Source organism: Typopeltis vanoorti, chromosome 9 (assembly GCF_054136105.1).
Source record: "Typopeltis vanoorti isolate ZY-2024b chromosome 9, IOZ_Tvanoo_1.0, whole genome shotgun sequence".
Classification (NCBI taxonomy): domain Eukaryota; kingdom Metazoa; phylum Arthropoda; class Arachnida; order Uropygi; family Thelyphonidae; genus Typopeltis; species Typopeltis vanoorti.
In genome coordinates, this window is record NC_143557.1 from 46,958,677 (window position 1) to 46,973,625 (window position 14,949).

The 14,949-nt window shown below is 35.4% G+C and overlaps 1 protein-coding gene across 1 annotated transcript in view; it reads left to right on the forward strand.

The window, feature by feature from the left end:
- The window catches only part of l(2)k05819 (transmembrane protein 94-like protein l(2)k05819), a 740,582-nt gene that overhangs the window by 13,070 nt on the left and 712,563 nt on the right, over positions 1-14,949 (forward strand). The gene's annotated exons all lie outside the window — the stretch shown is intronic.

The following is a 14,949-nucleotide window of genomic DNA, read 5'->3' on the forward strand; positions in this document are numbered from 1 at the left end:
TTTTTAACAAAGTTTGCTTGTCTCTAATTTTAGTCATTGTTTACATATTCTCTTGATTGAAACTGAGTCACTCTCAGGCTAGGGGTAGGCTTTTCTCCTACAACACTGTTCACTTGCACAGAATGCTCCGAGCAACACGATGAACTTCATTAACTTTAGCTACCTTGGCTTGAATTCTGTTCATCCTGGCCCTTCTACATGTCTAGTTTCTTCTGTGCTTTTATTGAATTCTTTATACTTGCCACAATGGCAAGTTTAAAGCATAGGAACTGTGACAAATACTCTTTTCTGCAATAGTGTTAATTTCTGCTGAACAGTCAAATTGCACAAAATACTCTTAGTTGAGTAACACTGCACACTTAATTCACAAATGTAGCTGCCATTCTTTTAATTCTAATCATTCTCATCCATCAGTCATCTTTATTTTATGATTGTATTTTTGCATTCTTTCAGCTTGCCAAAATATCAAGATTTATGATAAATCTTTCTCAGTTTCCAGTTGCAGATTTTTTCCTCTCTCTCTTCCTTCCCTCCCTCCCTCTCTCCCATACATACCTATGTATAGAATAGTATGAATGCTGCCATTAGACCAGCTTGCTTTCTTACTCCCAAATAACAATCTCTCCAGCAGTGCTAATTATTCCACTAAAAGTGATGATATAATAATCAAAACACTTTCTGATGTGTCCAATGCTGTCATGTCACTTCATTGTTATTGCTGGTAAGGTAGTCAGCCTGTTTTGGAAGTTTTTGGTACAAAGTATATTTAGTACCATTAAGTATATGAGAAAGTGGAATAGTATGCTTTAGTAGAAACATGCTGCTGAGAAATATTTCATATTATATAAATTCCACTCACAAAATGGTTGTAAAGCTAAGTTACAAAAGTTGGAAACACTAAGTCATATCAACCTTCCATCACTGGTTAACAAAATCCTCCTCCTCCTCCTCCCTTCCAAAGACATTCACAAATGTTTATCCATTCCATGATGGAACTTAAACCTGTAGCATCTGGCTGGAGAGAGCAGAAATACTACCCATTCACCCAGTGAGACCAGTATCATAAAGTATTAATATTTGTTGACTTATTTAATGTGTCATTGAGGTACTTGAAGTTAAAAAGTGCAAATATTAAAAGAGAAAATTCAAAATTGTGGCAGGCTGTGTGAGATCTCTGTGAGGACACACTTTTAAATAGTGGTTGAAATCCACCACTTAATACAAGAAAAAGCAGAGGACATTATTATATATAGTGCTGTGTGATACAAAAACCTTGGAAATACAGTAGAACATATATTATCTGAACTAATTGGGTCGAAAATTGTTTTCTTTATTCAAATAGTTCAGATAATTAAACATGCATGAGAATATGCAGTTTATTTTTATTATTATACAGGTATCTTCATGGAGTCAGAAGACTCATTATGGGAGATGGATTTCACACATTAATACTTCTATAATACCTCTTCTTAAACTCATTCACTGACAAAGCACTGACAACCACCTCTAAGGCAACCCCATTCACTCCCCCTCAAGAAAAAAAAACTAATACTCATCTTGTTAACTCTTCCAAAAGTGCATCATCTTACGCTTGGCCACATTAATCTGGCAGCCTTTGCCTGTACAGCTGGTCTATTTAAGCCTCCCTGCAGGATCTCTACATCACCGTCATTTAACATTGCTCTTCCCATTTTAGCATCGTAAGCAAACAACTGAATGTTTCCTGTAAAATCATTTCCTGTATTTTCTTCTTCAACCTTTTGGTTCTATCCACTGCTGGACAAAAGTCTCCCCCATGGTTTTCCAGACCACCCAGTTTTCTGCCTCTCCCATCCATCTCACTTCTGCAATTTGTTCCAGTTCATCCCTCCACCTTCTTCTCGGTCTTCTTCTTTGTCTTGCTCCATCCATCCATTGGTCTCCACTCTGTTGTTTTTCTAGTCCATCTCCCTTCATTGCATCTGGCAATATGGCCAGCCCATCTCCATTTAACATATTTAATGTATTTTACAATATCCATAACACTTGTTTGAGATCTTATCCAGGTTCTTCCTATCTCTTAATGTAATTTTTAGCATACTTCTCTCCATGCAATGTGTTGTTCTCAGCTTTTTGTTTAGGGCTTCTGTTAAAATCCATGTTTTTCCCCCTGTATATTAGGACAGGAAGTATGCACTGGTCAAAAGCTTTCCTTTTTAGACTCATAGGGATGTCACTTCTGAATATGTCTCATTTTCCCATAAGCCACCCATCCAAAGTGAATTCTTTGTTCAATCTCTTTTCTTTGGCAATCCTCAAAGGATAACAGTTTCCCAAATATACATATGAGGTAACTTGTTCTATTTCATGGTTTTCAACTTTGATAGTTCTTTTGTTTATGCATTTATTCATAATTATTTTTGTTTTTCTCTATTTTTAATTTTTAATTTTTCCTGTATCATTGATGCACAAATTATCAAAACAACAAACGACCAAATACTGAGCTCTATGGTACACCGCTGGTCGCTTGCCTTCTCCTGGACTTAACTCCATAAACAACTCTTTGATGTCTGTTCATCAGCCACCCTCTAATCCAGGGATAGCCAAATTTGCTTTATGTAAGAGACACATAGAAGTTTGAGAGCTACAAGATGTGAAGAAATATTACATGTTTTAATTTTTGCATGTTCATTTTGTTACAAAAATTTTATATAAATATTAAGAAATACATACACATAATAATATTTATTCATGTATGTAGTTTATAAACTGTTAATTTCTATTAGATTCAAAAATCACAAAGTACACATATACAGGGTGTTCGGGATAAATTTGACAGTTTCGTAAGGAAAAAGAAAATCTTCTTTGTATCTATTAAATTTAATGAATTGACAAAAAAACATTACAGGCAGAGTTAATTACAATACTATCAACAAGATTTACTCAAAATAACCACCATTAGCATCGATCACAGCTTCAATTCTGCTTCGGAACCTCGAACAAGCTGATGCTACAGTCTCCCTGGGAAGGGCCGCAAAAACTGTTTTAATTTTATCCATTAACTGGGCTTTTGTATTACTGGAAGTGCGATTGGTGTCTTTTTCAACTGCGCCCCATACAAAATAATCCATGGGGTTAAGGTCTGGGGAGTTTGGAGGCCAAACATTTGGACTGGTGAAGTCGTAGAAATTTTCAGACAACCATTTTTGACTTTTCCCAGAGGTGTGGCAAGGGGCCGAATCCTGCTGCCATACATACGGCCTACCATTGGCTACCCTTGTTATCCAGGGCTTGACTACAGTTAGCAACTCCACGAACAAAGCCCAAATTCCAATGCCAGGGTTCTTCAACACCTGTTCCTGCAGATTTGCGATGAATTCTGCTGTACGAACGCAATCAGATCGTCTGCTAGGGATCTTTCTTCTTGCTACATCCTCGTAGTCACCATTGCAAGTCTCTAGTTCATGCCTGATTGTTTTTACTGTATTCAGGGAGCATTGGGCAGCAGTCGTAATATCCTTATTTTGATGGCGGGCACGAATCATCATGATACAAGTTATTCTCTTCCATGATTCAGGTGGGTTCCAGCTATCCATCCTTTCTGACATCTTGTATATGAATGAAGAAGGGTCCAAACTTTTAAATGAAGAGAAGTGTGTGTTAATACATGTAACTTACGGAAAAATATAATTAATTATAAATATGTCAAATTTATCCCGAACACCCTGTATATACCAAATGTTTTCAAAATCCTGACTGATTATTGTTTTAACTATATTGAGTGCATTTAATACGATAATGAATTACAGAAACATCTAAGAAAAATATGCAAATTTGCATTTCATTAACATTAAAAGAGACTGCCAGAAATAAAATTAAAAGGGACAAAAACAGATATTTTTAATATTTATTTGTCGTCATAAATATCTTTGTCAAGACATGGAGGAAAATATGTAAACCAAAATTAGGGATATTTTAATCAGATACCATCTTACAAAATTAGTCTTATAATATTTTTATGATACAGATATTCTTCTAATTTTTTAGGAAATGGCAATGTAAATAATATTATTAATTATAAAAACTTTAATTAATTACTACCTATATTTTGGCAATGTTACATTGCCATTCTTCAGGGATCACAAAACAGTGATATGTGCATGCACTCTGATTACGTGCCAACATTCACCAGCAGTCACACCATTCCCCCCCCCCCCCCAACAATATGGGATTATAAAAACCCTATATAACAGGGCAAAATTAATCATTTCAGATAACAATGTCCTAATTACTGAACTTAACCATATCCTTAACACCTTCTTAGCCAATGGCTGCAACCTCAAAAAAATCCAAAAAAAAAAAATTAAAACCAGCTAACCAAGACCTCCCTTCCCCTTCATAAAAGATTACTCTAAATCTATCACCATTCCATATAACCAGGATACATCAGATAAACTAACAAAAATCCTAAGAAAATATGACCTCACAACTAGTTACAAACCACATAAGAAATTGGTATCTCTTATCCATCTCTTATCCACTGCCTGGAGTATACCAGGTCCCTTGTAGTTGCAAACTGTCCTACTATGGCCAAACAGACAAGTCAGCAAATATCAGGATATCTGAACACATCCAGTTTCACCAATACAGCTACTTAGGACTTGCTGACTATGCATTGGACACCCACCACAGAATACGCTGGAAGAAGGCCACTGTATTATACTACAGCCAGTACGAGTATGAAAGATTATTCCTTGAATGAGCTTCAGATTTGAAAAACTTCCCAAACCTCAACAAATTTGGGTGCATGAGACTGCCTCAAATTTGGGAAGCTTACATTCTAAGAACATCAGCCCGACGATCAAGACTACCCAATTTAGCCTGCTAGGGGACAACACCTTTAGGACTCTAGGACTGACTTCAGTTGCCTTTCTTCAGCCTCATTTGCTTAGTGTTAGTGCCTGCATGGACATATCGTTGTTTTGTGATCCCTGAAGATTGGCAATGTTACATTGCCAAAATATAGGTAGTTGTTAATTAAAGTTTTTATAATTAATAATATAATTTACGTTGTCATTTCCTAAAAAAATTAGAAGTATGTCTAACCAATGTATGAGCCTGTCTACAAGAACGACACAGACATTGCTACAATTATCAAGCTGTTTACTTCTAGTAGAGGTCTTATGAGTCTTCATCATTGCTGTGAGTCATTCAAAATTCGGCTGATATGATGTCAAGGCTGTACAACTTAGCTTCATCAGGTATTGATTTGTAAGGATTGCACAATGCTTCAACTTCACAAACTTCATTACACAGTACAGTGATTCACATCAGTATGTTGTGCTGAAAATTGAGATGAGTAGCACACTGGTTTTCTTTAGTTCAGGATATTTTATTTCTGCACTTCCAGAACTCAATTGTAGACTGGGATTTATGGATGGTCATCTTTAGACCCAGGTCTACCTATTATTCTATTAGTTTCATTTCCACTGCAGTTGATTCTGTAGCCAAAAGTTCAAGAATTGGACAACCATCATTGACCACATCAACCAGAATGGATTTATAAGAAAGGCAAAGCAAGGCTTCAGCTTCTGCAAGTCCTCAAACTTGTGTAGGAAATTATCAAGCAGTCCTTGTAATTTATCATTGTATTCTTCCAGTTTGTGGTTTTTTATTTCAATATCAGGAAATGTATTTGCTCTCCTTTTGAGACTGGGAAAGTAACTGTAGTTTTTTTGACAAACTCTTATTTTATTCTGAAAGCTGAAATTGTCTGAGTAAAAACAGAAACAATCTTATCCTTTCCCTAGAGTGCCAAGTTGAGAGTTTGTAGATGATTCATTAGATCTTGCATCCATTCATCATTTTCCAGTTGAGGATAGAATCTTTTCATTTCTTCAAGAAAAGTAATAATAGGCTCCAACAGATCCCCAAACCTACTTAAGACATTACAGGTTGACAGCCACCTTGCATTGCAGTAGAAAGAGACATCACTGGGTTTATCTTCAAGCTCCAGTTCTTCAATAAAATTTGGAACTGTCAGTGGGTCTTTCCATTTAAGCACATGAAATCAACAACCAATTTTATAACATCTCCGTATTGGAAGTATCTGGCTGCCAGGTGTTCAGAATGAGTAATACAATGAAAGGAAGAAACTCTGGAAAGCTTGGATCATTTTTCATAAGTGCAATTAATCTTGCATTTTCCCCCACCATTGCTGGTCCTCCATTTGTTGCAACACTGACGTTTATCCAGTGGAATATCAGCATTTGCTAAGACTCTGTGAAGTGCATCTTTAATGTCAACACTGCAAGTTGTTTCTTTTAGTGCCACTAAGTCCAACATCTCTTCTTTCACAGTTACACCAGAGGAAACATAACAAACAAATACCACCAATTGTGGGTTGTCTTGTATATCTGTAGATTCGTCAAGAGCTGAGCTGAATACAAGAAAATTCTTTAAATCATTTTGCCTGCAACATCAGCACTGATCTGGGAGATAATGATCTGGGCGTGAAGCTAGTGTTTGTGCTATTAGTCATTGAAGTTTTGTGTTATTTGGATATAACATTGCAACAACTTCAGCTACATTCTTATTAGCAAATTCACTATCTGAATATGGTTGTTTGGTACGAGCAAAAGCTTCCACTCTTTGTTAAAATTTCTAGTTTCATCTTCATATGTTTGCTTCTTACAATTTGATGACACCATCTTCCTTCACAAAATTTTCACAGACACTTCAAAAAAAATTAAAATGAAAAGAAACTGCGAGCTCCAACATGTGCAGTGCAACCAAACTCTACAGTGGCAAGTATCTCACTAACATTCCGCTAATTTCACTGCCTGCAACGCAGCCACACACTCCAATCATGTGATCACTGATCCAAAATTTCTTTACTCTCTGAATGAAATTTAGCATTAAAATCACCATTTAAATTCTTAAATATATTTACTCACCATGAACATTAAACATATGCTTTAATCCAGTGGACTATCAGTTTATACCTGGTATATAATTATAAAGCTTTAAAATTTTTTTATTTACTTGGTATATTAATTATGATGCAATAAATCTCAGCCAACATATTTCGGTGAGCTGCACATTATATGTCTAAGAGCCACATGTAGCCCATGAGGTGCAGTTTGCCCACCCTTGTTCTGATCCAAATCGCCAGATTCTTATCCATCCCCATTTGCTCCAGTTTATGCAACAGAGTCCTATGAAATTTTGTCAAATGCCTTTGCAAAGTCTAGCAATATTACAGAGTAGCCATATCCCTTATCCAAGCCCATTGTCACTTTATAATAAAAAGTAAGCAAATTATAAAGGACAATTGCATTTATAAATTGCAAGTTACAAATTACTTCAGAAAACCATGTTGTCCCGTATAGAGTATCATACATCCACCCGGTCCTGAATTTTGTCTTTCATCAATTTCTCTAATAACGCAACCCCCATTCCTGAGATGGCGATTGGCCTATTATTTGTTACTTCTGTCTTGGAGTCTCCTTTATGCAGTGGGACTATTTTGACCTCTTTCCACTCCATGCACTTTCCCACTACTGAGTCTTAAAATAAACCACGTGGTCAGAGATGATAATTTGCACATTCTCATAATGCACACAGGCTGATATGCCATCAAATCACATGGCTCTGTTTTCATTAAGTTTCTGCAATATTTTAAGCACTTCCATTTCTTCAACCTCTGTTCTCCCATCAAATGCTCACTCAGTAACTCAGCTATTTGGTTTGGTTCTGTTACCATCAGCAATTTTTAGTCATCCTTCCATAGTCATTCTTCCTTTTACTTTCCATATAGTGAAAGAACTCTTTAGGATTTAATTTCCTAATTAACTTTGGTCTTTACCATACAGGTCACCCTTCTTGCCTGTGCCTTGTACTGCACATGGGCATGCTGATCACCTTTTTCTTTATATTTCCTACACAACTTTTTTTTTTTCTTCACCATTTGCTTCATGATGCTATTCATCCATCTAACTCCAGTCTGATTTATCCTCTGACTCTGGGTATATGTTCTGATACCGCTTTCTTCAAATACCTCTTGACCACTCCGATGCACCAACATCTCTTCTTGCTTTGGCACTGTGAAAGCTGATTCCTCAGCTTTTTATAATCACCTGCTTTGTGATTCCATATATATTCCTTCTTAACCGAAAATTCTTAATGTCAGGTCATCTCACAGGTCAAGAACACATATCAGTTTCTCCAAGCAGAGGCAGCATATTTAAATTAGTTAGTGTTAAGTTCTCTAATGCTGTGATCAGATCCAGCACTCTTAAACCTTGTGTCCCCTCTATTACTTTCTGCCTCAAGTAATTATCTCTTAGCAGCTGTATAAATTTCATTTCCTTTTCCACCTGTGACCATTCCTCCTTCCATTCAAAAACTCCTCACTCTTGTTTCAAATACTTCTGGTATTTGTATGCATAGACTGCAATAACTCCTACATCTTGCAACTTCCCTTATACTTTTTGTTGCTTAGTCCACTAAAGTTAAGAACCTGGGGTGGTACGTTTAGGATCATATAATCGCTCTCCCACTTATTAACTTCTAACTTTCCTGGACCCATGCTCACCTGTATTTCCCCTAAACATTCTAGTTTCTGAACTCTCACTGAACTATACTTTCTCAAGATACCTGACATCAAGTTCATGTGTTAAGGCTGGGTAGACATCATGTTGGATGTTTAATGGAGTATTGACAGCACTAGGAAAGGATTAAAAACTAATTTTAATGCTTCCAATATTTCATCTCAGTTGCTGAGACATCTTCAGGGAGTACAAATAACACTTGTAACACACACAAAGACAATACAATACTAATGAAATATGTAGGTGACTATAAAGTTCTATCTAGGTAGTGCACCCTCAATGGGCATTGGTAGGCGGCCTAGGATATAAACTGGGACATCTGACAATTATTGTTTGCGAAATTTTGGGAAGTTTTATGCATCCGTATTTGTTTAAATTAGGTCGATTTCGGAGTGTCGCTGCATATCCCAAAAACAGTCTTTCCTTTTTAGATTTATTATGGTGGAGCATGGTGGTTTTCTTCCAGAAGATCCTGTGTGTTGTATCCAATACATGGTTTGCAAAGCCAGATTGACCATAGTCGTGATTGCAGATATAAGTTTTGTGTTCATCTAAATGGATAGTGGCTGCTCTACCTGTCTGTTTTCGAAGTAAGCCAACTTGCAGGAGCAGGATGTATACTTCAGGCACTGGGAGAGGAGGGAGCTGATCTTTGGTAGAAAGGTTAAAGGTAACAAGTTTCTGGTGGAGCTTAAAATGTATTTAGAGGTTGCATGTTTTAAGGACCTGGCTGTTTTTTCTGATGTGCCCCAAATATAGGGGATGTTGATGGCATTTCTGAAATTCTTCTGAAGGGATGGCTGTGGAATGGGGGAAGAACTGGTTATTTTTTTTAATTCTGTAAGCACTGTATCCATTGGATTGGAAGGTGTTATGTATATGATTCAGTTCTGTTGAAAGAGAAGTTCCACTGGGACAAAGATTATAGGCTCTATTAGTTAGAGTTTTAACGATACGAAATTGTTGAGAGGGGGTGGTGGTGGTGGTGGAAGTGTTTGTGAATGTATCTGCCTGTGTGAGTCGGTTTTTTACATTCAGTGAAGGACAGGTTACCATTTGGAAGACATGTCATCAAGGTGTTTAGGAAGGATAAACTATTGTTATTTTCCTTTTCCATTGTAAACTGTATTTTTGGATTTAGACTATTGAGGTGACTGAGGAAGGAGTCTGTGTCTGGGCCAAATAGAGAAAACATCATCTACTCATATGTGTGTTGAGTCTTGTGCTGTGAAGAATTCATGTTAGAGGTTTAATGGAATATTAACAGCACTGAGAAAGGATTGAAACTAATTTTAATACTTCCAATATTTCTTCTCTGTCACAGAGACATCTCCGGGGATTACAAAAACTTTTTGTAACAACACACACACACACAAATACAATATGAAGTGAAACTAAAGTCTTATCTAGGTGGTGCACCCTCTATGGGCATTTGCAGGTGGCCTGCGATGTAAAGAGGGATCTCTGATAATTAAAGTTTCCCAAATTTTGGGAAGTTTAATGCAACCGTATTTGTTTAAATTAGGTTGATTCCTGAGTGCAGATGCAGATTCAAAGAATAGTCTTTCTTTTTTGAATTTACTATGGTGGAGCATGGTAGTTTTTTCCCAGGAGATCCTATGGGCTGTATCTAAAACATGGTCTGCAAGGCCAGATTGACCATAATCGTGTTTGCAGATGTAAGAGCTGTTTTCTTCTAACTGGATGGATGCTGACCTGCCTGTTTGTCCGAAGTAGACAAGTTTACAGGAACAAGGTACTCTATATACGCCAGGCACTGAAAGAGGAGGGAGCTGGTCTTTAGTGGAGCGGATAAGGGTAGCAAGTTTATGGTGGAACTTAAAAGCTGTATGGTGGTTGTACTTTTTTAATGATCTGGCTATTTTTTCTGAAGTACCACGGATGCAAGGAATGGTGATGGCATTTCTGAAGTCCTTCTGAAGAGATGGTCGGGGAATGGGGAAGGACTTGATTATTTTTTTAATTCTGTAGTCATTATAGCCATTGGAAAGGAAGGTTGTGTATGTGTTTGAGTTCAGTTGAAAGGACAATTTTACTGGAACAAAGATTGTGGGCCTCATTGGTCAGAGTTTTAATAATGCCATATTGCTGGGAGGGGTGGTGGTGGGAGAGTTTGTGAATGTATCTGCCTGTATGAGTAGGTTTTCTATATACAGAGAAAGAAAGGTTACCATTAGGAAGGCGTGTTACTAAGGTATTTAGGAAGGGTTAACTATTGTTATTTTCCTTTTCCATTGTAAACTGGATCCTTGGATGTAGACTATTGAGGTGACTGAGGAAGGAATCTAATGTGTCTGGGCCATGAGGCCAAATAGAGAACACATCATCTAGATATCTTAGCCAGATAGAAGGTTTCAGAGGGGAAGAGTCAATGGCTCATTTTTCAAAATTTTCCATGTAATAATTGGCAAGAGGGGGGTGAGACGGGGGGGAACCCATAGCAGTTTGTATTGTATTTGGGCCATGAGGCCAAATAGAGAACACATCATCTAGATATCTTAGCCAGATAGAAGGTTTTAGAGGGGAAGAGTCAATGGCTCATTTTTCAAAATTTTCCATGTAATAATTGGCAAGAGGGGGGTGAGACGGGGGAACCCATAGCAGTTTGTATTGTATTTGTGTGTGTGTGTTGTTACAAAAAGTTTTTGTAATCTCCGAAGATTCTCTGTGACGGAGATGAAATATTGGAAGTATTAAAATTAGTTTTAATCCTTTCTCAGTGCTGTTAATATTCCATTAAACCTCTAACATGAATCATCTACTCATCTTTTCCAGATAGAAGGTTTGAGGGGGGGCTGAGTCTATGCCCCATTTTTCAATATTTTCCACATAAAAATTGGGAAGTGGGGAGTGAGGGAGAAAACTCATAGCACTTCTCTCTATCTGTTTGTAAATTTTATTCTTCCAATTAAAATAACCAGAATTGATGGCAAAGGAAAAAGAGATCTAAGATATCAGAAGGGAAAACATTTTTTAAGAGTGTTAAGTGTTATTTAAGGGAATATTGATAAACATTGAAGTGATGTCAAAGCTTACCAATATACCTGTATTATTTAAAGTTAGATTTTCAATCAAGGTTGTAAAATGGGTCACGTTTTTTATATATTTTTTATATACAATAATAAAATATTTGAAAATTACAAAATTAAGCATGCTGCCCTTACAATTAATTAAACAAATACTTGTAAATATAATAAAGCAAAAAGAATGAGTTAATTGTCTCTAAATACATTCAAAAAGAACTTATTTTTGAGCACCGAAAATCACCACATGCAGTACCTTCTGCTCTCTTGCAGGAAATATTGTTTATACGAAAATGTTATTTATATGAAACAATGTAATTACATCTACAGTTAAATTACTGTATGCAAGATTATTACTACTCTATTTTGAAATATTATGTATTATAAAAATAAAATAACTGATTTAGGAAATGGTTTGTAAATAATAACCAAAACATTTTGAACAAACGATGTATATTGTATTTATTTTTTTAACTTGCCTGTTTTTTTTTTCGTGGTTTCGACTATACATCACTTTTTTTTTACATAAACAGAAATAGACAAATACAAGTAATTGCACAGAAATAAGAGTATAACGAATCTTGAAAAGGTTTATAAAATATCATCTTGAATTTTTCTTTGAACCTTGTGAGATTGTCTTTTTTATACATCAAAGTCTCTCATCCTCTCTAATAGCATTATATCTTTGTAAAACTGCATTTAGATGCTTACATCATGCCATTGCAGTTTTTAGTTCAAAAACTCAAACATTGAGTGGTCAGAAACAAAATGCCTGTAATAACTTCACACTGCAGTGGCTCGCAGCAGACTACGTGAAAGCTGCCTCCCCATTGACTGTAGTGAGTGCAGGAGTATGGTGGGATCATGAGAGACTGTCTTAGGTCTACATAGTAACTAAAGCCAACTTTCAATTTTTAACTGTTGTAATGCCATATTGAAACTATTTCTATGCTATACTGCATATATTTTTGAATAAATAATTGGAAATGAATTTATGAAGTGGCAGGAGTAATATTTCAGCATAATAACCAGTGCCCTAAAAGTAGATTTTGTGGGTGGCGATAGCTGAGATAATTGGTTTGGATAACTGATGTTCTGCTGTACTAAAATCTTACTAAAATCTAAGCTCTATTAAGTTCTGCTGTACCAAATGCATCAAAAACTTAACAATGCAATGCATGATTTATTATAATTGTTTATGTCAAATTGGTAACATAATTATTCTGTAGACCTGTTGTTCCATATACAATTTAGTAGCCACAGTCTTTAAGTGAAGTGACATCTTCATTCTAGAACAAATTATAACTAATTCTACTTAATTGTTTAAAATTATACAAGGGTATAAGTAAAACACACAAGTAATTAAGAAAAAGCATTGTTTTCATCTTTGATGAAATTATTCATAATAAACAAATAATGTACTCCTTATGGATAGTGAACATTTATAAAGAATATATATATTTTGTTTAAATAAGACTAATGAATGTTTACATTAGTTAAATTTTTTCTGTGACTCTATAATGTGACAAATTGAAATATTTTGTTGAGAGTTCAATCAGTTCCTTATATTGAAAGCTCTACAGTTTTTTCTTTCTAGAAATTAATTTATTATTAAATAGCTCATTCAAATTGCTATGAGTTGCCATATTTTTTTTAAAAAGTTACTCTAGAAATATTAATAAAATTGGTATATTAATTGTGAAAGCAGCTAAACACAATCACACAGATGTGCAAATCAGAATTTGTCAAATGGGGGAGTGCATTCTCATTTACTGATGTCAGAAGTGATATTTTTATCACATGCATTTTTGGCATATATAACAGGTGTTGTTGTTCAGTTTTATTTATTTATAGTGTAATCATCGAATAAACATTTTATAAAATTTTGAATAAACTTAATTGAAAACAAAAGAAAATGAAAGAATGTCTGTGTAGAAGTAAACATTTATTTATTTGTCTTGCAATAATAGTGATTTTTTTTTTATGTGATATCAATCATTTCTCCTTTTAAATACTAGCAGAAATCTGCTATTACAGTGGCATTCAGGTATTCCTGGTACATCCTGGATCCCTTAAATTTTGGAAATTTTTTCACTCACTCTTTGCTAAGCTAATATTGTCTGAAAAATATTTTATATAAGGGTGCAAGAATGAATTATTTACATTTTTTGAAGTTAAAATTTTTTGCGTTTCTTGAAGCATATTTTTAGTTATACTTTCGAAATTAGGATCTTGGCTACAAATTTTGTTATATTTTAAAACCAATCCATGCTTCTTTTTCATTTGTGGTCATTGTTCTTTCAAACTATTTATCATCTTCATCAGTTTTCTGATAAGTAGTACCCTTGGGAGGTACAGGAAACTTGACAGTACAGTACCACATGATTAAGTTTACATTATTACCACTCTCCTCTCAGCAATCTTCCTCTAAATCAGTCTATTATTTGTTAGCATTGCAATATTCCCATGTCTAATATTTTGGTCTTCTGGAATGCATCTCACTGAATCATTCTACATGATCTTTTTTCTGCCATCTTGTTAACAGGTGAACAAAACACCTGATTTTGTTTATCAGGTGTTCATCAGGTGTTTCACCTTTCCCTTCCCATTCTGTTTCAGTGACCATAGATTAGCTCTGCTCACACATTCTTGAATGCTAACAATGTCAAGTTCCTTCCTGTATGTTCATTTTTAATATGATTCTGCCATTGATTCCATCTATTTATCCTGTTAATAACATACAAGTAATTATGATCAAGCATCTTCCTTCCCTAGCCCTAGAATGGCTACATTGCCTATACAACAATAGCCTAAAACAAGGAAAAGCTCCAAAAAACTGGAAGACAGCTACAATCATACTAATTTTAAAGCGTAACTCAAGACCAAATAGGAAGTTATAGACCAATTTCACTGACTTCATTTCCAGGAAAATTGATGGAAAAAATGATACTCCAACATTTGAATTACTATCTGAACAAAAATAGTATACTACCACATTTTCAGGCTGCCTTTAGAAGAAATCCCTCAACAACTGATCAACTTTTCTACTTAACCTAGTCAATTCAATATAACTTCCAGACCAAACCTACCAAATCCACCATTGCAGCTTTTATAGATTTTAGCAATGCATTTGACAAGGTGTGGAGGCAGAAACTCTTTTCCAAACTTTGTCATATTGGAATAGAAAGGAAAGTTCTAAACAGGATTTATGACTTTCTAAGAAATAGAACAATTCGAGTTAGAATAAATAATACCTTTTCCAAGAATGTGAAAATAAGACAGGGACTCCCTCAAGGCAGCCTTTTGAGCCCACT